We start from the raw sequence: 27,273 nt of genomic DNA on the forward strand, positions 1-27,273 counted from the left end.
ACACTTTAGAACAAAAGATCTTGGCATGTGCAGAACAGATTTAGTAAAATGTTCAGGGAGTTTATCTGTGTGGATAGACTGGAGATGTTATGGTTGTTCACTTTACAGTGAATGATAACAGGTAGACTGATTAGAAATCATGAAAGATATAAATGAAGACCTACTGTTCTCATTAAAAGCAGGGTGAAATAATTGGTGATTACAGAATGACTGTGACTGGCATCAAAACTATTTTTTTTCACACAGGATCTGGAACACATTACCAGGGTTATTAGTGGAAGCAGATCCAAGAATAACATTCAGAAGAAATTTAGATAAGTATCTGAAATAAGTGAATTTGTAAGACTTTGGGCGTCAAAGTGGAGGAGGAGAACTAGTTGGATTACAATTGCATTGAGCTGGTAATGCCCCAATGGGCTGAATGGCACACTTCTGGACTGCATCCTTTCTGGATTCTGTAATTCTGCTACCAAACTGAGAGATGGTAAATCATCAGAAGATGTCAAGAACAGATGAAGTAATGTAAGACTGGGACATGTCATATAGGCATTACTTTCAATTATCACCTCCATCACCTGAAGTTTTTGTGTGATAATGATGTGGATACTGTAGGTCTGGTGAAGTAGAGAAAGTGACAGCCACTGCAGAATGCTTCTGCAAAACTATTAACCACTGACTGAAAAAATGCCACAGGCCAATAAATGTGAGCTCACTTGTTTACTTGATGACTTAATCCTCCTGTTTGAATTCTGCTGGTCCAAAGAATGCATTTCTTTACTTATCTGTGATAGTATCTATGATTTCTAGGCAGTATAAGAGAGAAAATTGATAACACTCATGTAGAAAGTTTGTGTGTGTGTGTGTTTAAATGAATATACATCTGTTTTTTGCTAAAGATGTGGGTTGGGGAAGGATGAGTGGTGTGTGGTACAGGAAAAAGTGTAGGTATTCAGAGATCGGAACACATACTGATATAGGGGCCATGTTCCAGTTTCTACTTCACAAAAACATTAATACTAAACCTCCAAAGCACAACAATATGCTCATTTTATGCAAACTAGAAAATATTATATTTGAATGACCACCGTAGTTCAAATGGTGAAATTCAAGTCAAGTCACTTTTTATTGTCATTTCAACCATAACTGCTGGTACAGTACACAGTAAAAACAAGACAATGTTTTTTAGGACCATGGTGCTACATAAAACAGTACAAAAACTACACTGAACTATGTAAAAACAACACAGAAAAAAAAACTACACTTGATTACAGACCTACCCAGGACTGCATAAAGTGCACAAAACAGTGCAGGCATTACAATAAATAATAAACAAGACAATAGGCACAGTAGAGGGTAGAAAGTTGGTGTCAGTCCAGGCTCTGGGTATTGAGGAGTCTGATAGCTTGGAGGAAGAAACTGTTACATAGTCTGGTCGTGAGAGCCGGTCGTGAAATTGCATTTTCCCTACATTCCCCCCCCCCATAATATCTGTTATGCATATTAAAAAATAAATCTAGACAGCTTATTATAAACAACAATATTTCAGCCTGATTCAAGAACTAATTCAATATCAGGATTCTTCTTGCATTTATAATTAGTTCCCGTTTTACACTTTTAGTTTATGGCATCTTTAGATTTGCTTGACTAAGTTAATGCTTCACAATTCACTGTTAGGCATCTGTTATCCTGTCTGCAGTAGCCCTTCATATGATCCAGACTTGGTTCTCTGTATGCACTAATATACCATGATAAATTTTTGTTGAAATTATGCTATTCATACTATTTTACAGAGAAAGCAAATGCATTTTTTGACAGATTAACATTTAATACAATAATATATTAACTGCATTAATGATTTAAAATTGTGAAGAGAAAATTTGTAGGTAGCTTGTAACATTTAATGATGTAATTTTTTTCAATGTGTGAAAACTACTTATCAAATCTTGTCAGAGCCCATAATGATGTAAATGTAACAACATGGTACATTTTGAAAACACAGTATGATCCATAGGGTTGTAAACTTGAGGTAAGGATAATGCCTAAATGAAATTTGGCTGCAGTTATTATCTCAATGCTGCACTCCTAATTTTCTGTGCTCTTTCACATCCATGTATTGAGTTATCGTTCTTATTACAGTGTTTTATCACACAAACGAAACATTTGACAGCTCTGGTAGAAAACTAAGTGGTTTTCAGCCAATCATCTGAAGGATAAATCAATTTTCAACCACTGGGTCTAGCCTATGTATCATTTTGGAACATAATTGAAAGTTTCATGATTAGCTACTGACAAAACTTGTAAGAGGAGGCTGAACAATTTGATGGTGTGATATTTTCAAGAGGATGTCTAACGTCATTGATAATAAAACTCTAGCATTACAATGTCATGAAGAGAAGACTCTTTTTTGATTATAAAATCCAGAATTTTCTGATGAAGATTGTGCAGGGGAAAAAGAATGTAGTTTTGTAATGCTGTATATTAATCACTTGTATCCCTATTATAATTATGATAAATATTCAAATCACATTCCATTCTAGGGATTACTTAATCCCTATCAAATGCTTGACATTAAAATGCTTCATTCCTGTCTGGATAATAACAAACTGATATAATTGGCAAGTATTTTTATAGTTTTTTATGGTTTTGATTATTAGATTCAGCTCTGCATGTTGGCCTTGAAGGACCACAGTTGAGGACCCTCCCCACGGCCTTTTGTAAATTTATATCTTTGAAATAGTTGGATATAACTTTTATCTGTCACTTTCTATGTGCTAGGACAACTGTTGATTTAAAGTGCTTACACTCCTAAGGCTGCTTACAGAGAGCAAACAAATCACTAGTCCTGATGTAGGGTCTCAGTCCCAAGTCGTGATAATTCATTCCTCTCCATAGATACTGATTTCCTCCAGCATTTTGTGAGTGTTGTTCAGGATTTCAAACATTTGCAGAGTCTTGTCTGTTTTTGAAATTGTGTTTTGCATTAATATCTAATTTTAGAAGTAAAGAAGTTTTCTAATATTTAAGGTGAACATGCTCTTCCTTTGTTAGCCTGTAAAAACCTGTAAATTACTCTTTGATCTGCACTTGACTAATATTGTCTCAATATTTCCCAACACTTCATAAAATCTCATAGCTGCATCCTGAGAGATAAGAACACAAGTAGAACATAAGTAGTCCATAAGTAGTCTTAAGCTATTTGGCTCTTCAACACTGCTCTCACCATTCATCATGACCATGGATAATTATCCATCTCAGTGTCCCCTTCACCTTTGCTCCATCTGCTAAAGATGGATTTTCCTGAAAACCAACCATTTTAATTCTACTCCCCATTCCCATTCCAACATGTCAGTCTGTAGCCTTTTCCTCTGTCACAATGTTGTCACTGTCAGAGGGAGAAACATTTCATATTCCTTTCAGGTAGTCTCTATCCTGATGGCATGAGCATCAATTTCTTCCTTTGCCTCTCTCTTCTGTTCTTCTATCTGGCTCCCCATTTGTCCTTCATTTCCACTCATCTGTCTATCACCTCCCTCTGGTGCCCTTTCTCCAACTCTTTCCCTCATGGTCCACTCTCCTTTCCTATCAGATTCCTTCTTCTACAGCCCTCATCTTTTTCACTTATCACCTCCCTGTTTCTTACTTCATTCCCCCTTTCCCCACTCAACTACCTTGCTGCTCACCTGGCTTCAGCTTTCAACCACCAGTTTGCATGTCTTCCTCTTCACCCAACTTATTTCACCTTCCATTCCAGTCCCGACAAATGGGGTTTCTGTATATAGATGTTGCCTGACCTGCTGAGTTCCTCCAACATTTGTTTGTGTGTGTATGTGTGTGTGTGTGTTTGCAACTCAGTACCATTTTCCTGCATAACTTCATATCCCTGACTCCTCTAATATGCAGGAATCTATTGATATTCACTAAGGAGATCTTCACACCAATTGGGTAGAAAATTCTAAAGACTTATCATCCTGTACATGAAGAAATATCTCCTTTTCTCAGTTATAATTGACCTCCTCCTTATTTTGAGACGGCAACCCATGTTTATAGGCTTATCTGCCAATATTAACATTTTCCCTCCTTTCAGACTAATGAGCCAGTTGAATTTTGTAAATGTCAGCGAGATCTTTTATTCTTTTAGATTCTAAGAAATATAGGTTAGTCAGCCCTCATAAAGCAAACATACACAGTAAACAATTTTCCAGGTGTGGTCTTACCAATGTTCTGCATGGTTGCATCTCTGTTTTAAAATGGCAGAACTCTTATTTTTAAATAGTGATCCCTAGAGATCTATACTTTTCCAGAATAGATATCATCCCCACATTCACCCAGTCACAGCATATCAAGATCCTATATGCTTCAATCAAGTCAATATAGCCAATACATCCTAGCCTGCTTCACCTTTCCTCAGTAACCAACTTGTCCATTGCTAATATCAGGCTATTAAGTTTCTCAGTACATTTCCAAATCTTCCTTAAACAATAAGATCACTATTATTGTCAAAGGAAGGGATGTTTGCTGCTACCCACATAGCAAGTAATTGCATTTTCAACTCTGCATTAAATGAAACTCACCTTGTCTGCTTACAATAAGACTTAAACAACATTCTAAGTTGGTGTGATGTAGTAACTGAAACTTGCATCATGTAAATGTAAGACACCGATCATCTCTGACAAGACAACAATAATCAGTGGGAAACTTCATTAATTATGCCTTAGAGGCTACTACATGCTCGAAATAACAACATCTATATTTCCCTCCTCACCTAAAACCACTTGTCATCTCTTGCTCCACCCAAAAACCCATTCCTTCCCCCCCCCCAACACATCTCTATGCTGACTGCCTGCCCGCTCTCATTCAGTCTCAACCCAAAATGTTGTATGTCCATTTTCCTCCATGGATGTTGCCTGACCTATAGAGTTCCCACAGCTACTTTCTGTTCTGCCCTGTGTAACCCCTGGGGTGGTGGGCAAAAGGACAAAAGGGCACAGAGGGATGTGGGGCAGAAAGGCCAGTTGTCATGCTGTCCTACTGTGTGAAATCCAGCTTCAGAGCTGATTCCAAAGGTCACCTGTTGTCAACCAGAGTCTAAACTACATTCTGATATGGGGTTTCTCCTCCGTCTGTTTATTCAAACATCGCTGACATTTCAGGCTGACACCCTTCATCAGGACCTGTGTTCTATTGTTCTGTCTGCCTCAAAGTCTGAGTGAAAGCACTGGGTTGGCTTGTTTAGAAATCGGAGACCCAGTGTCTGCAGGTTGGCAAGTCCAGGCCAGCAAGGTGAGCCTGAGGGTTGTAGGCTCGTGTGAGTCTGGAGTTTGGGGCACTAAATTCAAAGCCCTGTGATTTGAAGTGCTGGAGTTCATACCAAAGGTTGAAGCCTGAACATCAAAGACAGAAGTCAGCTTGCCCAGAAGTCGAAGGCCCAATTCCTGCGAGTCTGTGATGAAGCCCAGAGATGGTCTCCCTTCTGTGTGTGAGTAGGTGAGAGGGAGGAAGGGGGCTTGCTTTGCGATTGTTGTTTTGTTGCTGTTGTTGTTGTTGCTGTTGCTTGTGTTATTCTGCTGAACATTGTAGATATCCTATGTTGGCACCAGAATTTGTGGTAATACTTATAGGCTGCCCCTAACACATTCTTAGGTTGTGTTTATGTTAATGCAAATAATATATTTCACTGTATTTGTCAGTGTACATGTGAAAAGTAAATGAATCTGAAGGTGATGCTAAAACTGAAGTAATGAAGGACCTGCCACATACATACTGCAGTTGCAGGAAGTCAGGCAGAGAGTGAGCTTCTGTATTATCATCTGAAAGATCCTCCTTTCCAGATATATTAACTCCTCAGGGATAGTATTTCCACCATGTTAGGTGCAGAAGGTTAAGAAGTCAGCTCATCACCAAGTCAAGATCAATATGAGATGAACAGTAATGGATGATTTGCCCACATTCCACACCTTCATGAACAAATATACTGTTTTAACATACTGCAAAAAATGGAAATCAAGTGATTGTGAGAATAGATTCTGCTTTAGGATAGGAGACAAGTTAGCATAAGACCAATCACATGTTGAGGAGAAGATTAAAAGTGTTGAACTGTGTTTATTGCCATGAAAGAGGTCCAGAATAGCTTTATTAATTGTCTGACATCCAACAACACCTAAAAGACACGTAGCATCACAAAGCCAAGCTGGGGCCTGGCCTGCATTGATGAAGTTTCCTTGGGAGCTGCAACAGTAAAAACACCAGCTAAACAGGTCAACACAAAGGATTGTTTTATAAAATAGGCAAAACAAGAGGTACAAACACCAAAGACTGAAGCAAAATAAAAACCTACATGAAAAACACACTGCTGGAGGAACTCAGCAAGTCAGACAACATCTATAGAGGGAAAGGGATGGTTGAAGTTATATTTGTTACAAGAATCACCCTTTATATTACTGATCAGTGAAGCACAAAGAATCTGTATTTACTGACAAGTAACTTTTATCATTTCAACTAATACATACGTGGGCTCACACTCTATCCACCTGAGTGCACCCTACTACCCTACTGGAACTGCTGACACTCCATTAACATTCAATAAAGAGAAAAGTTATTACCCAGGAAAGGAGTCTACACTGGCCAGGCATTCCTCGTGGTCCTGATCTCCACATGGTCATGGGGTCCTCCTTATCCACGATGGTTGGTCTCCAGCTGCTGGAGAGTTATCGCCCCTGTGTATTTGAGTCTTAAACTATTTCTCATCAATTGAACCATAGATCGCCATCCTATTGGCTCAAGGTCACCTGACCTACCTGGGTCATTTTACTATTGGTCTTTGACCAAAGCTACAATCAATATTATTTCATGGTTCTGCCTTTATTTATGCCTTTGCACTCTGATTAGTCCAAACCAGTTAAATGTGGCAACCCAGACGGAGTCTAAAGAGATTACAGATTATTTCTTTGGTAGGTCTGGCATTTTACATAATACATAGCTACTCCCCTGAGAATGGTCACAGGTTTATTGCTTTGATTATATTGTCCCAGAATCAAGAATCAGTGCAGTCCATGCCCTTTACATAGCAAATAGCTACTTATTTGAGAATGGTCTCAGGTTTAGCAGATCACTACCAGAATCTTCTTGTGTCCCCATTCTGATTACATTATCCAAGAGCAAGAATCAGTTCTTAGTCCACAAAATGGAGGGAAACGAAAAGAACTGGTTTGTCTGCTTCTCCTGTCCTTGATTAGATTGTAGTTTCTTCTGGTTAACAACATCAAGACTGGATATCCAGACCTTGAGAGGCTACAGTTCCCAAAATGTCATCACTGACACCTCATCACCTCATCTAGAATTTACACTGAAGCAAAATTATTTGTTATAAAATAGTTCATATTCACCTAGTCCATGAAACAGAGCTCAGTCTTGGAAACCACACTGCCATTAGTGCCAAAAAGAATAAATTAATTTCTAAGGAACTGTAAGAATATAGGCCAAAAAAAAGCAGTTGTGTTCTGCTATTATTTAGCATTATTCAACTGAAAATCATTATTATTCTGAAGCGAACCATAATCATGACAATTACCGAATAATTTCACAGCACTTCATAAATTCAACCAAGCATTTTAGGCATGAGTCACCTTGGCAATTTTGATAGGATTTTCACATCAATGGGACGGTATTATTCCCCAATACATCAAAAAAGAAAATGCAGCACAACCTTGTCTTGCCAACATTTGCTGGACTTGAACAGCTACCAGTTAATTAAATTAAAAACCATTTGAATTTCTGGGCAATAATTGTTAAAAGCATTTTCTAGTATGTAGTCAAATCACTGGCAATCAAAGGTTCAACATTCTTTCTATAATAAGGTGACCAGAACTGAACAAAACACTCCAAGTCTTGTCTAATAAGAGATTTAAACGGCAGCAACGTTACCTCATGGTCCTTGCAATCAATCCCCAAACAATGAAGGCCAAAACACCACGCACCTTCTTAAACATCCTGTGAACTTGCACAGGAACTTAGAGGTATCTATGGATTTTGACTGAAAGATCCCTCTTTTCGTTCGCAGTATGAAGAATTCTGTGATTAACCTGCAGTCTGCATTCATGGTCAACCTTCCAAAGTGTATCACCTTTCTCTTTTTTTCAGATTGAACACCATCTGCCACTTCTCAGCCCAGATTTACATCCTGAAAACGTCGCTTTGCACACCATCCACAAAATGACAAACCTCCCTGTCAACTGTAAACTTACTAGTCCATCCCTCCACTTCCTCATCCAAAGCATCTCTGCAAAATAGCTTTTAGGAGCACCTCATGTTTGAGCTATTCTGGATTGGGTCTTGTGCAATAAATTAGAATAGATTAGAGAACTTAGGGTTAAGGAACTCTTAGGGATCAGTGATCAAAATATAATAGAATTCACCCTACAATTTGAGAAGGGGAAACTAAATTTACTGTAGCACTCACTTTTACAGTGGAGTAAATTAAGTTACAGGGGCATGAGAGAGGAGCTAGCCAAAATTGATTGGAAAGGGACACTAATAGGGATGATGGCACAGCAGCAATGGTTGGAGTTTCTGGGAACAATTCGGAAGAAGTAGTATTCTAAAAGCAGAATGATGCAGCTAAGTCTGACAAAGAAAGTCAAAGCCAACAAAAAGCAAAAGGAAGATCAAATACTAAATCAAAAATGAATAGGAAATTAAAGGATTGGGATGCTTTTAAAAATAAACAGAAGACAACTATAAGAGTCATAAAGAATGAAAAGATGGACTACAAAGGTAAGCTAGCCAATAGGATACCAACAATTTCTTCAGATTCATAAACAGGCAAGAATAGATATCAGACCACTGGAAAATGATGCTGGAGAGGTAGTAATGAGGGACAAGGAAAGGGTAGATGAACTGAGTAATTTTTTTGCATTAGTCTTCACCATGGAAGACATTAGCAATGCGCTGGAAGTTTGAGAGTGTCAGGGGGCACAAGTGAGTTAAATTGCCACTACTAGGGAGAAGGAGATTGGGAAATTGAAAGGTCTGAAGATAGATGAATCACCTGGATCAGAGAGTCTACACGCCAGGGTTCTGCAAGAGATGGCTGAAGAGATTGGTGGCATTAGTAATGACCTTTCAAGAATTGATGGTTTCTGGCATGGTTGGGAGGTCTGGAAAATTACAAATGTCACTGCAATCTTCAAAAAAGGAACTTAAACAGAAGAAAGGAAATTATAGTCCAGTTAGACTGACCTCTGTGGTTGGGAAGATATTGGCTTTGATTGTTAAGGATGTGGTTTCAGGGTACTTGGAGTCACATGATAAAATAAGCTGAAGTCAGCATGGTTTCCTTAAGGGAAAATCTTGCCTGGCAAATCTGTTGGGATTGTTTGAAAAATAACAAGCTAGATAGGCAAAGGAGAATCAGTGGATGTTATGCACTTGAATTTTCTGAAAGCCTTTGACAATGTGCCACACATGAGGCTGTTTAACAAATTAAGATCCCTTGGTATCACAGGAAGGATATTAGAACTGTTAGAGCATTGGCTGATTGACAGGAGACAAAGAGTGGGAATAAAAGGAGCATTTTCTGGTTGGCTGTTGGTGACCAGTGGTGGGTATTCCATGGAGGCTGGTGTTGAGGCCATTTCTTTTTGTGTTACATGCCAATGATTTGGATGAGAGAATTGATAGATTTGTGGGCAAGTTTGTGGATGATATAAAGATAGGTGGAGGGGTAGTTAGTTCTGAGGAAACAGGGAGGCTGCAGAAGGACTTACACAGATTGGAAGAATGGGCAAAGAAGTGGCAGATGGAATACACTGTTGGGAAGATTATGATCATGCACTTTGTTAGAAGAAATAAAAGTGTAGACTATTTTCTAAATGGGCAGAAAATTCAAAACTCTGAGGTGCAAAGGGACTTGGAAGTCCTTGTGCAGAATTCCCTAAATGTTAATTTGCAGGTTCAGTCAGTGGTAAGGAAGACAAATGTGATGTTTGTTTTCATTTTGGGAGGATTATAATATGAAAGGAAGGATGTAACACTGAGGCACTGGTTAGTGTTGTGAGCCATTTTTGGCTCCTTATCTAAGAAAGGATGTGTTGACTTCAGAAGAGGGTTCAAAGGAAGTTCATGAAAATGATTCTAGGATTGAAAGGCTTATCATATAAGTAGTTTTTGATGGCTCTCAGCATGAACTCACTGGAATCCAGAAGATCGAGGGGGATTCTCATTGCAGCTAATCAAAAGTTGAAAGGCCTCAATGGAGTGTATGTGGAAAGGATGTGTGGTCTGCTGGGGAAGTCTAGGACCAGAGCTCACAGCCTCAGAATAGAGGGTCTTCCTTTGAGAACAGAGATTAGAAGGACTTTCTTTATCCAGAGGATGGTAAATCTGTTGAATTCATCGCCACAGGCAGTTGAGGAGGCCAAGTCATTGGGTACATTTAAGTCAGAGGTTGATTACTTCTTGTTTAGTCATGGCATGAAAGGTTATGGGGTGAAGGTAAGAGAACTGGGCTGAGAGGGAAGTAGATCAGCCATGATGAAATAGCAGAGCATGCTCGATGGGTCAAATGTCCTAATTCTGCTCCTATGGCTTATTATAAAAATCACTAAGAGAGTGAAAGAGTTCTATAATGATTCTCTGCAAAATATCTCCAGCCACAGTCATTCAGATAGAATACACTTCATCTACTACCACCCTCAGCTCTCTGTGGTAAGTCAATACTGTATCCTATGCCTCAAAGGTTCATTTTATTGTCAAAGTATGCATGTAGAATATAACTCTGAGATTTGTCTATTCCAGATAGCCACTAAATACAGGAAGATGTTGATGAAAGAAAATAAATCAACTCCCCCCCATATGAAAATGAAAAGAAACAAAACTCACAGCAATAAACAGCCAGAATAATAATCAATGGCCCTCTGCATATAACAACCTCCGACCGCTTACTTACAGAAAAGAACACCGTCAATAGCACCAAACCCCCACTCCCTCTTATGCACAAAAATTAACAGATCACCCACGGGCCAATCGTTCTCAAGAAAGAAAACACTGAAAAACTGAAGGAAACCAACATGAAGTACCATCCAATAATCATATAAATCTCAGAATATCAGAAACATCTATACAACATATGAGAACAGCTATACAAACTCAATCTTTCCATGAAGGGTAACTGCTGACCCCAGTCCGATTGTGCCAATCCGTCTCTATACCATATCTATTGGAAGCTATCACTGACCCCCTCCACATTCACCTCAATGCTTCAATCTACTTCACTGCTTCAAGACTGAGTCATTCATGACCCCACGCCTCATCTCTGGTCTTTTCCACGAGTCAGCTTGTGTCCTTGGACCTTTTCGGCCGCCATTTCTGATCTCCACTAGACAACTCTCAGGACACAGTAGTGCGCTGGATCCTGTGATCAAGTTTGATACTCTTCATCACAGGCTGCAACAGTTGCCATAAGACAAGCAAGACCAAAGGAACAAGCAGAAGGTACAGAAAAAGTGAAATAATTAGATTTCCTGTCTGAAAGTTGTCACTTGAGGAATCATTGTTTGCTAGCACAAAAATACTTCAACTCCCGAGTTTCTGAATGGGCCTACCATGAGGAGCCTTACTAAAATCCATAAGCATCACATCCATTGCTCTACTTTCCTCAATTTGTTTTGTCGGTTCCTTGAAAAATTCAATCAAGATCGTGAGGCACGAGCTGTTCTTCACAAAGCCATGTTGGGTAAACTTACTCAAATTGTGCTTCTCCAAGTGCTTTGAAATTAGGCTCAGATCTTTGCATTTGACTCTGAAATGTTCCAACTGACCAGCAACAATGTTATCATCTGAGCTAATATATGTATGGTGATAGATAATAAATTAGGAAAAGCATTTCTATGTTCATGCTTTTTCAATGCGCTCAGCACTTTTGATGTTCTGCACAGATGGCTTGTCTACAGTATTGCTCTGATCCTTTGTCATCACATCAATTGTTCAAGTTCCTTTTTTCATCAGTTTCTTGAATAGTCACTATTAACTTTTCTGGACAGTAACTGAACAAACTGTTGTCCTTGTGATTCCTTAATAAGGTGCACACTGTCAAATATTTTTCCAATCACAATAAACCACATCATTTCTGTTCTGTTCTGTTTCAGGGACAGTCTCATTAATCTTTCTGCTTGTACATCTAATTTTCAATCACACATCTCAATTGCTCTCAATCTTTTTTTTTATCATTTGCACTTGACAAGGTCTAGTGTTCACATCTGTACAATACTGCTGACCACATATAACATTGCATTTCACTAAGCAGGAAAGAGCAGCTTCTCATTAACTGGTAAATCTAAAGCAACAGTTTTCATTTAGATCTTACATTATTTTTTTAATCTTCCATTTGTTAAATGGAATGTAGGTGCCCACTAGGCTAGAGAACATGTTTTGCAATGAGGAGACATTAGGTTTTGAAATAAACCATCAGCAAAACAATTATATATTTATAGCCTGCAGATAAGTACTGGTTTCCTTTTCAAGAATATAAAACTATGGAGGAAACAAAATAGAGAATTTGCATCTCAGATAAAAAAAAACTAATTTCATATTAGAGAATTATATGATCTGATGGTAAGCATAAGTTCATAATTTTTAAACATCATTAAATTAATGGAAAAATTAACAAGCAATGGAAAGGTATCACAGAAAGTAAAACCACTAATTACGAGCTTATCTTAGCTTCATTTTATAATAAGCTAAGCAGAGGGAAAAAAGAGCTGATAAGGTCTCTCTATTTGCCCTTGACAATATTTCCATCTTTACTCTTTTTTCAGATGATACCTGCAGTTTAGAGTATTCCCTATTCTTGTTGGGACAAATATTCTGCCATTCAATGATGGATTTGCAAGTAGATAATGTCATTATGAGGCAAAGTAGAGATAGTGGTGCAGTTTTATACATAGCAAATGCTCGGGGTTTCTGCACTGCCGGCTTGTCACTCTCATGGAGTTTGACAAGGCAGTGCAAAATTCTACAAACTTACTGGCTTTTAGATTTAGAAGTGCATCCTTACATCTGCTAGGTTAACCGTGGAAAAGTGCTGTAATTCTGCTGCATGATTTTGGCAAGCATTACCAAAGTTGGTCTAAACTACCCTGCTGCATGATTTTCAAGGAAATATGAACTTGTACCCCAATATCCCTCTGCACATAAACATTCCTAATGTTCCTGACGTTCCCAACTTTTCTTTATTTTTCAAATATTTTTTAAAGTTCTGACAAGTCAATGACACACACAGCTCTTGAATTTAAACGTTGGATGGCCAGTGGATTGATGGGAAGGAAATTGCTGTTCATCAAAACCAGACAGTCACCTCCTAGTATTGGAAGAGAGCCAATGTTACCATTTGTACCCTGCCTCCCAATGTAAGACTATGGAGCAGAATGGTAGGAACAACGTGATTCAATATACAGACAGTAGGAAAGGCAGATGGCAGCTAAAAATCAGGTCCATTATTATTTTTTTAAAATTTCATCAAATGCCGTGAAATTTTCAAATGGAGCACTTCTTGATGTAACACTTTAATAGGTGGATCAGTAAATGTTCTGTTTGAAGGACTAATTTATCAGTAAATCTGCAATGGTGGAAGACCTAAGACTAAGGAGAAATGCAATGTTCTGATTATTAATTTAACATATACAATGTAAATATGTTTGCTCTCACAACATTTAGTAAGTATCTAGTCAAGCACTTAAATTTCCAAAGCATAGAGGATCAAGGACTTAGTATGTGTGAGAGGATTAGTATAGATGAGTGCAAAGATTGGAGTGGATGTGCATGAAACGTCTGTTTTTTTACACTGTAAGATTCTATAACTGTATGTGGAGACCTAAAAAATAGAAAAATGTACTATAAAAATAAGATATTTTTAAAAATGGTGAAGAAAAATGTATGCCAAAGTTCAAAACTCAAAGTTCACAGTAAATTTTATTATCAAAGTACATGTATGTCACCATATACAACCCTGTGTTTCATTTTCCTGTGAGCATATCAAACATATTGAAAAGTGTTAATAAATCAACAAAATCTAAGTTGAGATGAAAATGATGTTGCTTGAATTATTTTGAGGTAGAATTATTGAAAATTATATAAGTAAATGGAAATTAATGAAAATAAATCAATTAAGCTACATTATGTCAGCAGTGACTTTCTGTAGTTGCTGCTGATCAACAAAAACAGCCTTTGTGCTTACAAGCTGTCCAATCCTTCTTATCAAGGCCCATTGCTATGGGAGGACTGTGTGTGCATCTACTATGATGGTTTGTTGTTAATAAACAACTTATCGACAAAATAGATGAAGAAATATTTGACACTTGACTAAATTGGCTGTCAATGGTAGCGGAAGTAGAATATGGCTGAATGAGATATCTAAGACTATTTGAAATATTCAGGCTATGAAAAATTTTCAAAATCATTTAAGATTACAAAAGACAAGAATATGAATCCACATAAAGCAGCTAAAACATCGTAAGCACTTAAATAACTAGAATTCAAAAAAATTAAACTAAAATTTGATTTTCCATCTTGCCTCTGCTCACTTCCATACAAGTGAATGGAGATGTTATTTCCACACCAGGTCTAACCCATTGTTCGGGTGGTTTGTCAATTGAGTGCAGATATTTTCCTATAAAATTCAGTCCAAAGAGCTGTTCTAAGAATATTCTTTTGTATTCCAGTGAAGACCTGCGTTAAGTAAGTGAGTGTGAATCCTCTATTTTATTGTAGCATCAGAATGCATATTTCACTTGAACTCATAAACACGGACTCAAAGGTGAGAATCTTTAATATGATGTTTGGTCAAGAATATATTTGTGATATTTTCGTTTCAAAGTAAAAAACTCTGTGTAATAAATGACTGCTGCATTGCTATCCCTTCCATTAACATTGACTATATCTTGAAGATTTCTTCACTACCTTAAAATATTTGAGATAATCTGACTGATTAAAAGCCCCATGTTATTTCTTTTACTTCAAGGATGAACAAAGCAAAAGAGCACAGGACTAATAATAGCACATATAACATGAGGGAAATGAGTTGTTGTAGACAGAAGATAAAAAAAAAATCAGTAAGATTAGCTTTATTTGTTATATATACATCAAAACATAGAAACATGAGAACACAAGAACATAAGCAGTAGGAGCAGGAGTAGGCCATCTGGCCCATCGAGCCTGTTCCGCCATTCAATAAGATCATGGCTGATCTGACCATGGACTCATCTCCACCTTTCCTGCCTTTTCCCCATATGCCTTAATTTCCTTACTAGGCAAAAATCTATCCAACCTTGTCTTAAAATTATTTCTTAAGGTAGCCTATACTGCTTCATTAGGCAAAGAATTCCACAGGTTCACCACCCTCTGGGAAAAGCAGTTCCTTTTTATCTCCATCCTAAATCTACTCCCTCAAATCTTGAGGCTATGTCCCCTGGTTCTAGTCTCACCTATCAGCGGAAACAACTTTTTTGCCCTATCTTGTCTATCCATTTCACAATTTATAAATTTTTATAAGATCTCCTCTCATTCTTCTGAATTCCTGTGTGCACAGCCCCAGGCAACTTAATCTCTCCTCATAGTCTAACCACCCCCCACCCCATCTCTGGAATCAACCTGATGAAATTCCCCTGCACCACCTCCAAAGCCAAGACATCCCTCCTCAAGTTAGGAGATCAGAACTGCACATAGTACTCCAGATGCAGCCTCACCAGTACTCTGTAAGGTTGGAACATACCTCCCTGCTCTTAAGTTCAATCCCTCTAGCAGTGAAGGTCAACATTCCATTTGCCTTCTTGATAGCCTCCAGCACCTGTAAACCAGCCTTTTGTGGTTCATGCACGTATTCCCAAGTTCCTCTGCACAGCAGCATGCTGCAATTTTTCTTTTACCAGTTGAATAATAATCTTCTTTTTTTTTCTTCCAAAGTGAATGACCTAGCATTTACCTATATTGTACTCCATCTGCCAGACACTTGCCCACTCACTTAACCTAGCTATATCTCTCTGCAGACTCTCTGTAGCTTTTGCAAATTTGCTTTTCCCCTCAATTTAGTATCATCAGCAAACTTAGATATATTACACTCAGTTCCCTCTTCCAGACCTTTAATGTAAATCGTGAACAGTTGTAGGCCCAGCACCAACCCCTGCAGCACACCAATGATTGCCAACCAGAGTAAATCCCAATGTATTCCAACTCTCTGCTTTCTATTAGTTAACCAATCCTCTATTCAGGCCCCATCTCTATGCATTCTTATCTAATGGATAAGTCTTTTATGTGGCAGCTTATTGAATGCCTCCTGGAAATTCAAGTAAATAGCACCCATCTGTTCCCCTCTATCCACTGTGCTTGTTATATCCTCAAAGAACTCCAGTAAGTTTGGCAAGCAGGACCTGCCTTTGTTGAAATCATGCTGCATCTGCCTGATGGATCCATTTCTTTCCAGATGCCTTTCTATTTCATCTTTAATGATAGCTTCAAGCATTTTCCCAACTACAGGTGTTAAACTAACTGGCCTATAGTTACCTATCTTTTGCCTACATTTTTGAACAGTGGTGTTTCATTCGCCAGCTTCCAACCTGTTGGAACCCGTCCAGTCCAGGGAATTTATGTAAATTATCACCAAAGACTCTATTATGGTCTACCATTTCTTTCAGTACCCTGGGATGCATTCCATCATGACAGGGGAACTTTCTATCTTCAGGCCCACAAGTTCGTTCAAAACCACCTCTTTAGTGATAGCTATTGTATCGAGGTCCTCACCTCCCATTGCATCCATAACATCTGTCTTTATAGCGAAAATGCATCATTTCCATCCAAGGATTGCTGGTACAAAGTGTGTGTGATGGTTATCCAATTATCAAGAGGGGGTAATACAAATTATAGAAACAGCAACTGAAACTCCAAGACTGCATAACAGTGCTATTCACTAGGGGCTATGGACATGGAATTCTGCCATTAACCCTGTATCTGCCTTTAAGTTAAATCTTCAAAACTGAATCACTTCAATTTTTTTCTGGTTTTTCTCTATCTGCCATTTCTCAGCCCAGCTCTGGATCCCACCAAAGTCTTGTTGTAATTTAATTCCAAATACTATACACAACTCCACAAATCCTCATTTTATCTGCAAACCTACTAACCCAACTCTCCACTTCCTCATTCAAGTCAATTATTAAATTCACAAAGATCAGCGTTCCTGGAACAGGTCCCTGTGGAACACCACTGTTCACTGATCTCCGGGCAGAATGCCCTCCATCTAATTCCACCCTCTGCTTTCTATGGGCAAGCCAGTTTTTCATTCACACAACTAGGATTCCTTGGATGCCATGTCTCTAGACTTTCTGAAAGGATCTACAATGTGATCCTTTTCAACCACCTTACTAAAATCCATATACATCACATCTATCACTCCACTTTTATTAATGTACTTTGTCATGTCCTCAGAGAATTCAATCAGTGCCTCACAGTTATCATTTCTGTAATTTAAGATGACCCACAGCTGGGGTGTTTAGCAAATCCTCCACTGTTGGAGGAGACATCCTTCAGATCTGAACCAAGCTGGTTCTAATATTTTATGCAAAGCTATTGTTTGGTCTGAAAGTTATAACTTTCTTTCCTCTTTTAATCAGTACCTCAATTATAGTGTCCTTGCTTTCAATAAAATCGCTACTTGAATATTCACCTTAAAGCTTTGATCTAATATTTGCTCATTCTTCTGACCACCCTTCTCTGCTTAGTTTTAACTTTACTCTGTGAAATAGCACAAAATATTTTGTTACATAAAACTAGTTTGCTGTGGCTAGACTATCATGCTCAACATAAAATTGCATCTGATCACATAACTGTCACAATATTTCCAATTAGTTCACTGATGCAAACTGAACTGGGAGCATAAAGATAAAGGATAATTGTGAATGTGGATTCTATTTTCTTTTACAGAATCTTCACAATAAACTTCAGAGCCTCATAATCAAGTTAGCTGAAACAATTAAAATCAAAGTGGCAATATAGTCAAAAGGGAACATTGTGGCTCTCTGTGCTTCTAAGCTTTACTTAGAAAAATCCCTAGATAATTCATTTGAAAATTGTCATAAAAATGTAATTAGATAGTAACAAACAGTCAACTTGTCTGAAGGATTGAACTGACCAGTCTTATCCTTCAATCTAGCTCCCCATCTGAAATACAACCACAATGCTCCAACAAATCCATTAGCAGGTCAGCAAGTATGCAAAATTTATTTGTGGAATAAATGTCACAGATTCTGCACTGATGTATACTCCCTGATCTCTGTAAATATTCCAACTGTCTACAGGAATCAGTGAAAGGTTGTAATTTTAAGTTCTGCTGCTTCCTGCACCTTTCATATATCTTGTTCGCAATGCTGGTTTAGCTAAAAACCCTGAAAATCTGATTTATGTATTACACTTAAATCAACACAGATACCATATTATCATTTTCTTCTTTGATACATCATCTGGAAGTGATTTCAAGCCTTTTTGCATTTCTTGACCACACAGGTATTCACAATTAGAACCAGCAGGCAAACCTCAGGAAAAGAATGGGTAGGTATCTATGTAAAAATATCTACCTGTGGTCAATTTGTTGTGGAAAATAAATAATTAAACATCTTTAGCCTATCATTAGGCTATTCAAGCAAATTAGTTCTTGGTGGGATTCAAAAGATTTAAGAGGAATGTGAGGGGCAACATTTTTCACATAGAAGCGATATGTGGAATGAGCTGCTAAAGAAAGTGATGGAGGTGGGTAAATTTACTGCACTTAAGATATTTGAGCTTGTAGATAGATAGGAAATGTTTAGAAGGATATGGCCCATACGTAAGCAAATGGGACTAGTTCATGTCAGCAACTTGGTCAGCATAGATGAGTAGGGCCAAAAGGTCTTTTTCTTTGCTGCAAAACTATGACTTTAAATGAATTGTGAAGACAAGCAATTGAGATTGTTAAGCAATATGAAGGCAAAAGGTGATATTGGTTTCAAAATTAAAGGAGTAATATTTAAACAACACCGGGAGTTTTGTTATTAATCTTACAGATATAACTGCACCTCACATGGAACTACACAAAATATGTTAGGCTCTCCTAGCTGCCTCTGTTGACTTGTGTTGCTATTTATTGGAATTACTTTTAAATTTGCTTGCATATCAGTACTTCTCTAGTCATCAATACTTGCTTCATTGTCAACTATTTTTTTTCCAGATTGGAGGTGGTGTGGTGTCGGATGAAGACAATTTCTGCGTGCTGTTCAGGTAAGGAAGCTATTAACTAGTCCAGTCTGCACGTGAGATCATTAGCAACTCCTGTTTCATGCCATCCTCCAAGAACTTGGACATTATCAGCAATTACTCCCTTCGATCTCCTCATTACTTTTAATTCCATAATCCTCATTTCAATTGCGACCTAAAAATGTTCCCCTTTTGCAGTCAGAGCTTCTTCCACATCCTTCCCTACTTTCATTGTCACTCCCAGTAATTTAGTTGATTCCTAATTTTGTTTTTCTTCCCATACAATGAGATAAGAAGTGGATGTAAATTCTGATCCACGTCCTTGTTTTGCTTTCACCCACAGGTCTCCAGGTGCATTTAAAGGAGAGGTTAATAGCTTCTTGATTAGTCAGGGCTTGAAAGGTTCAGGGGAGAAGGCAAGAGAATATGGTTGAGAAGGTCAGCCATGATGAAATGATGGATAAAAATCGATGTGTCAATGGCTTAATTCTGCTCCTGTGTCTAATAGTTTTATGGTCTTATTTACAAATATTTGCCCTCAAAAAGGCTAGGCACAAATTCAAAATCTCACTTTTTTTCTAAAGAAGGGGAATCAAATTCGAATGAGGTCAGTTTTCCTTTCTTGTGAATCCATCTCTCCGTCTGATAGATGTTTGTAATCAGAACCTAGCTCACAGCCATATGCTAACAGCATTTATCTTCCTTAACTATCCATAAAATATACCAAAGATAATTAGTTGGTTTAAAATTCTCCCCTGCTCACTCAAATATATTAGAATCCAAAATAAAACTTCAAGCAGCGTGCAGTAATTTTTCACACATCTCCTCAGATGCTCACATTGATGCATCCTTGCTACATACAAAAGAGAAATATAACCTTTACTTTTGAATTGATTTTAGATTCTGTCCTCTGGCTTTTCTTCAAATGATTTTGAAAAATAATACAACCAGAAACCACTAGAAGAGTACTGTTGCATTATGGGAAGTTTAGTATTTTGTATGTGCTTTGACTGCAAAGTGCCTCACAGCCTTGGGAAAAGCTACCAAGTAAAACTCTACAAGGGCTGTCGATTAAAAACTGGGTTGTGACATGAATATGGAACATGGTGTCTAAGTGCATGAAGGGTGCCTAATTTCCAGGAACTAAAGATTCCCAGTCAACTATATCATAAAATGCTTATCATATTTGTTGTATGTAAAGTGAAATCTTAAATGCATCAAATGGCATTTGTAATAACATCTGCATGTAAATTTCATTACACTCAAAGAAACTTCATGTGGACTTCAGCATCTACATATTATTACATTGTACATGTAACAAAGATAACAATTTAGAGGATAAATGACTGTGTTTAAAAGAATGAATGATGATACCCTATTTATGGTTCTGATGGCTTTAATACTTAATAAGCTTCAGAAAATGCATTAAACAGGGAAAAAGTATGAGAAAATTACTTTCTATCGGAATTGCTTCGAAAAATTAACTGTTTCTGTCTCCACAGATGATGTCTGACTTACTGAGTATTCCTAGAACATTGTTTCTAGCATCTACAGTTGTTTGATTTTCAACTATATAGAATGTCAATAGTTTAATTTCAAAGAAAACTAATTGTGACACGACACGAGGAAATCTGCAGATGTTGGAAATTCAAACAATTGTGACAGTTTTTTTGTCTTGTGGTTGAAAATAGTAATCAATAATTACTATTATTGATTCATTACTATTATTGATAGCAAAACAAGGTGATTGTTTTATTGTTTACAAACAGGTCATGTTACTGTACTCTGCAGTTACAAATATAGTCTAGTCTTTGCAAATCTTCTTAATTCTAACCAGATTTAAACAAAATGGAATTACAAACTGTACATGTTGCTATTCTTCTCAATACATGATACTTACAACCTGTCAGCCACCTAAAATAGATGAAATGCACTGGACGTGATTAAAATGGAAAGTTTCTCTCATCCTACTTTCTAGGTAGCAGCTTCTTGCTGCCTTAGATATTTTAGCCATTGAAGTTCAGTGATGATCAACCATTATTTGTTAAAGCAGGTACCTTGCCTTTTGTGCCATCAGAGGAGACTGTACCCTCTGTGCCCATAATGCATTTAGTCAGTATTCTCCTTCTCTTTATGCTCAACCTAGCTGAAATCAGCAATAATCTCGTTATCGATGACTTGGCCTTGGCCAAGACAATTCATCTGCAATTCACTTCTATTTCCTTAGGAGGCTGAAGAAATTTGGCATGTTCCATTTGGCCCTCACCAATTTTCAATGCAGCACCAAAAGCATCCTATTTATACAACGGCTTGTTATAGCAACTGAATGCAGACTTGTGGCACAGTTCAGCACAGCACAGAATCCAGCCTTCTTTTGCTGGACTCTGACTACATTTCTTGCTTCCTTGGTAAAGCAGTCAACATAATCAAAGACCTCACACATGCAAAAGATTCTATCTTCTCCCCCCCCCCCCACCCACCTCCATCAGGCAGGAAATACAAATGCTTGAAAGTGGTAAAGAAATATCTCAGGGACAGCACCGATCCCACTGTTATAAGGCTATTGAACAGTTGCCCAGTACGATAAGGACTGTTGACCACACAATCTATTTTAGTATGAACTTGCACCTTATTGTCAACCTGGAATGCACATTTTCGGTAATTGCAACACTTGATTCTGCAGTTGTTATTGTTTTACCTTGTGCTACCTCAATGTACTGCTGTAATAAATTGATCTGTTTGAACAATATACAAGCTTTTTTTTACTGTACCTCAGTAACTGTGATGACAATAAACAATTTTCCAATGTAACCATAGAGTAGTGGACTGGGTCTGACTGATGTCCTCAGTGAAGTACTGAGTACTGAAGAGAACAACTCTGGTGGTGTGATGGGAACCACAGTGGCCTAACCAGGGGCGTAATCAAATGATGTGAGAGGAGAATTAGCATTGGAATCCAGTCCACTGTATTTACCCATTATTTCTGACATTTGCATATTTTTAGAAATCAAAACCATAGGCCAATTCCACATAATTTACCATTGCAACACCCAACCAAAGAAAACTGCGTAAGTTTTAATATGATGTAGAGAACTGTAAGTTTTCTACTTAACTTTTGCTTTTTATTAATGATCTTCAACTCAACATTGTAGAAGGAAACCACTCTTCACACAGTTTGAAACATGATTATGACATCCATTGATGCTTGCCTATGATACTACCACGTAGAACCTTTACTAATATTGGGGCAAATCAAAAATTTTAGATCCCACTTTTCATTACCAGCCAAGCCCAGAACTTTGATCATGCTGAAAAGCATGTAGAAGGTTAATGACATGCCATCAACATGATCCTAGGTTGTCTTGATTCTGTGCTTCTCCTACCTAAAGTAAGAGAGTACAGTTCAGAGAATGATTTTAACAGTTTAGCACCAAACATTCTGCTCTATGCATTCTATCACAATGTTGAGGAATAATTTCAAAATTTCCATGCATTACATCAGTTTCATTTAAGTTTCCTCTTACAGGTATTGTGGTCACTCTCTAAAACTAATGCCAAAAGTCTTTGGGAGCATTCAGTGATGTACCCCAACCTAGCCTTGGGAATGGACACTCTATTTCTTTAGTACAGTGCTAGAGATTGATTATTGGTAAACAGTTTACTATTGTCATTTGTACCAAAAACAGTGAAAGACCTTTGTTTGCATGACATTCAGACAGATCATGCCATACATAAGTACTAAAAGAGAATCCAGAATGAAGTGTTACAGATAAAGTGCAATGCAAGTGGGCAAATAAAGTGTTAGGGGCACAATGGGGTAGATTGAGAGCTCAGAAAATCTTCTTTATTGTACAAGAGGTCCATTCAAGCCACCTATAGCAGTGGAATAAAAGCAGTCCTTGACACTAGTGATATTTAATCTCAAGTTTTGTATCTTCTGCCTGATGGAAGAGGGGAAAGGAGAGAATGGCGAAGGTGGGAAGAATCTTTGCTTGCTGCTTCCCTTAGGCAGTGAGAAGAGTAGACAGAGTCAATGAAGGGTCTGGTGGGTTTGTGATAGAATGGGTTGTGTTCATAAATTTTCAATATTTTGCAATCTTGGATGGAGCTGTTGGTGAAGCAGAGATATTAGTGGATGACGTTGGAGACCAGGCAAAAGGTCCTGTATCACAGACCCAGTAGAGCTGAAATGAGGTGTTGATAAGTGGAAGCTGCAGAAAATGCCAACAGCGATATCTCACACATGTTATTGCAGTGAAGAAAATAGTTTGATGGATGCTCATGTATGATCAAGGTCAGCAAGCGCGTCAACAAATCTCATCCACTAACAGCTAAACCACAGTAAAATGGCACTGTTTGATGCTTGACATCTAACAATAACACTTTTTCAGTTACCTGTCTTATCAGTCATACTCATGCCCCACCGTACATCTGCATAGTTACCACTACTCCAAGCTTCACATGGAATTGCTATAAATCACACACACTCAATCAGTCAGAAATTCAATCATACAAGAAATATCATGCAGATAAGTAGCAAAATGCTTACTCATTTTGACCATTTTGTATGGAACATAATAGACTTTTGCCATCATCAGTTGAGGCTAGTGTTATGTGTTAATATGTCAGTGGATAGTTAACACATACTTCATGTTCATGGGGTTGATTATCACACAGACCATTTGTTAGCAGTAGCACAGAGATCATCAAACATTTATAATAAACTTTGGTTACACCACACTTGGAAGATTGTGTTCATTTCTGGTCCCCTGATTATTGGAATGATGTGGAAGCTTTAGAGAGGATGCAAAGGAGACTTACCTAGACGCTGCCTGGATTAGAGAAAATGACCTATCAGGAAAAGTTGAGTTAGTTAATGCTTTACTCTTTAGAGTGAAGAAGAATGAGAAGAAACTTGATGGAGGAAGGTTAAACAAAATGGACAGTTCACACATTTTGCCAGGGTGGCAATGTCCAATACCAGAGGACCTCTGTTTAAGGTGAGTGGAGAAAAGTTTAGGGGAAATGTTAGAGGTAGGTGCCTGGAATGCACTGCTGGGATGGTGACAGAGCCTGATATAACAGGAACATTGAAGAGAATCTTAGATAGGGACCTGGATGTAAGAAAGTTGGAGGTTATAGGCTCTGAATGAGAGATGAGTTAGATCGATTGTGGAATACGTTTATATAGATCATCACCACATTGTGGTTCTAAGGCTCCTTACTCTGCTGTACCACTCAATGTTCGAAATTCTAAGATAATAGTGTGCTTCTGCCTATTCCTCTTTACTATGTCCCCAAGAATCTCACTATTTCTCCTTCTTTGCAAGATGGACATTGCTCCCAATTTGAGCCTAATTCCAAACTAGAGAAGGGTTGGAGCAGAGCACGATACACATTATTGCCTGCATGGAGATTGTGATCGGCCCCAAGCCAACAATTACAAATGGCTGAAACATATTGTGAAATAAATCTCATCTTCCATCAAAGCATAGCCAGAAGTGTATCAAAATATGAGATTACAAATGGAGGCTCTGATCTCCATTGTTGAGGAATTCAAGTTCAGCTAGCTGCCATCTTGAAGTAAAGGTTCATATATGAAAGACTCTCCCAAAAGAAGCCTTATCTCCATTGATTGATACCAAGTAAGAAAGCACACAGATTATTTCCAAGAAACCCTTAGCAATTTTTATTGATATTTTGTAGCCTGCAGAAAAGCACACACTCAGGACAACAAATACTTTTTCGGGTTTTAATTCCTTTATCTGTTTTATATGTTTTAGTGCTGGGAGAGGGTCTTAAAACAAATGAACAAATTTACAACCAGTTCCTGCCATTACAATTCCAGTTTAACCTTCGATCCACACCCTTGTCTATTGACGGATTGCATATGCAGTATAAAAATACATAAAGCAAACCGCACAAAACTAATTCAAAACTAATGCAGTACTGGCAATTCTGAAGGAACACAATACAAACAACATTAGAATCCCACCAACCTTGGACCTTATACATTGCAGTGAAAATGTAAGTGAATACATCTTGTCTAAGATGTCTACTCCCTTTTAGTTCACATCTACTTAACTTCCAAACAGAGACTAAACATTCGCGTTACACTGTTACATTCACAATCGGTCATGATACAATAAAGTTAGACAAAAGGTACACTTTGGCACAACTTTTACAAGGTATTGCCCAGTAGTTAAATTACAGGAAGACTGACCTACTTGGCCAGTAAGGAACTTTGAACAAGCCACGCTCTCCAGCACCAATGCCTTCACTTGTAAAAATCTAAAGTATCCACATGTAAAACATGTTAAATTACCAATATTCTCAATTTGCCAACAAGCATAAATGAATTCACATGGATATCGTCAATTAATACTCACTTTACCTCACCATGCCCAGTATCTCTGGGAGGAACTTAATCCCAAAGCCCCACCAGCTTCTTACAGTGAAAACAAAATGGTCTCCCCACTATCCCGTGTGTGTGAAATGACATCACCATCTCCACTTAAAGGTACAGGCAACTATTCTAGCATTACCCAAATGGATGCCTAAGTGCACTTTTAACGATAATGAATAAGATTCGATGGTCACCCGGTTACAGATACACCATTGAAAGCATTCTATCAGAATATGTAATGGCTTAGTTTAGAAACTGCTCTGCACATGCCCGCTAGAAACTAGAGAGTCATGGACAGAGCTCAGCATATCATGGAAGCCAGCCTCCCTTCCATGGACTCTGTCTATACTTGTCATTGCCCCTTGCATTGAACAAAAGATACAAAGTCATAAAAGCATGTTCAAGGACAGCTTCTATCCTCCTGTTTTTGGACTCTTGAGTGGATCTCTTGTGCAATAAAATGGACCCTACCTCAATACGATCCTGCACTTTATAGTTTGCCTGCACTGCACTTTAGCTGTAGCGTTAATACTTTGTTCTGCATTGTTATTGTTTAACCTTGTTATACCTCAATCCATTTGATTTGGTTTGATCTTTATGAGTGACAATAACAAATCAATACCAATACCAATTGCTTAGGCAGTAAATGTAGGCACATATTGCATCTCCAATCCGTAATTCCAAAGAACACAATTAACTTTCCTTCAATTCTTTCATAACAAAGATGGCAGATAATTAAGGAACTGTTAAAACTGCACAGACTTCTTTTTCTAACTGTGATCCAATGTGGTAGATGTATGTACATTACCTGTTTTGTCACTGCCCACCCTAAAGTTGGCATTTCATGCATCAGTACATATTATATGCAGTTCTAGTCTATGTTTGCATGCTTGGAATCATATAATTCAAGGTTCCAAGTCACACATGGTATGTCATTGCGCAATTGTATTTCAAGGTCAAAATTATGCACAGGTGGGAAAGGTGATAATGGACATCACTGCACAAATGTATTTCACTCAATTAAAAGATTCACTTTGATCCATTTTACTGCTGTCTACCATTCTCCTTTTATTTCCTTTTGTCTTCATTTAGAGTAATGATTAGATTAGTTATCCGAAGACAGCTTTTACACAGCTCCTAGTCCTCATTACCTTTGATCTGCATTATCTTAAAAATAATGCTGTCTCAGTTGTTTGGACACACTTATCAATCACAGCAGTATAGTAAGTACAATGATTGGTTTTCTCTTTCAGAGATATCCCTCTTCCACAGCCCTCAATTATACTTCAACAGTTTTCCTCCATTGCTATTTCATTACCCGCTTCACCTCTACTTTCCCTAAGTTTTTTTTTCTCTCATCCAAGGGTTTCATTTCATCTTCAGAGCAGAGACTGAGAATTGAATGATTAATTGTTTCCTCCATATTTCAAGTATCTTTGCCGGGATCCATAGTTTCCTGTAATCTTGGGGTCTGGCAAGCTCCTGCCAGTGAAGCTATTCTGTGTGCACCTGCATACATACCGTGGACACATTCAGGAAGCAGCCAGCGAAGTCAAACCCAGATAAGATGAAGAGTTCTGTATTGAGCTTGTGTTTCTAAT

This window comes from Hypanus sabinus, chromosome 3, assembly GCF_030144855.1.
Source record: "Hypanus sabinus isolate sHypSab1 chromosome 3, sHypSab1.hap1, whole genome shotgun sequence".
NCBI lineage: Eukaryota > Metazoa > Chordata > Chondrichthyes > Myliobatiformes > Dasyatidae > Hypanus > Hypanus sabinus.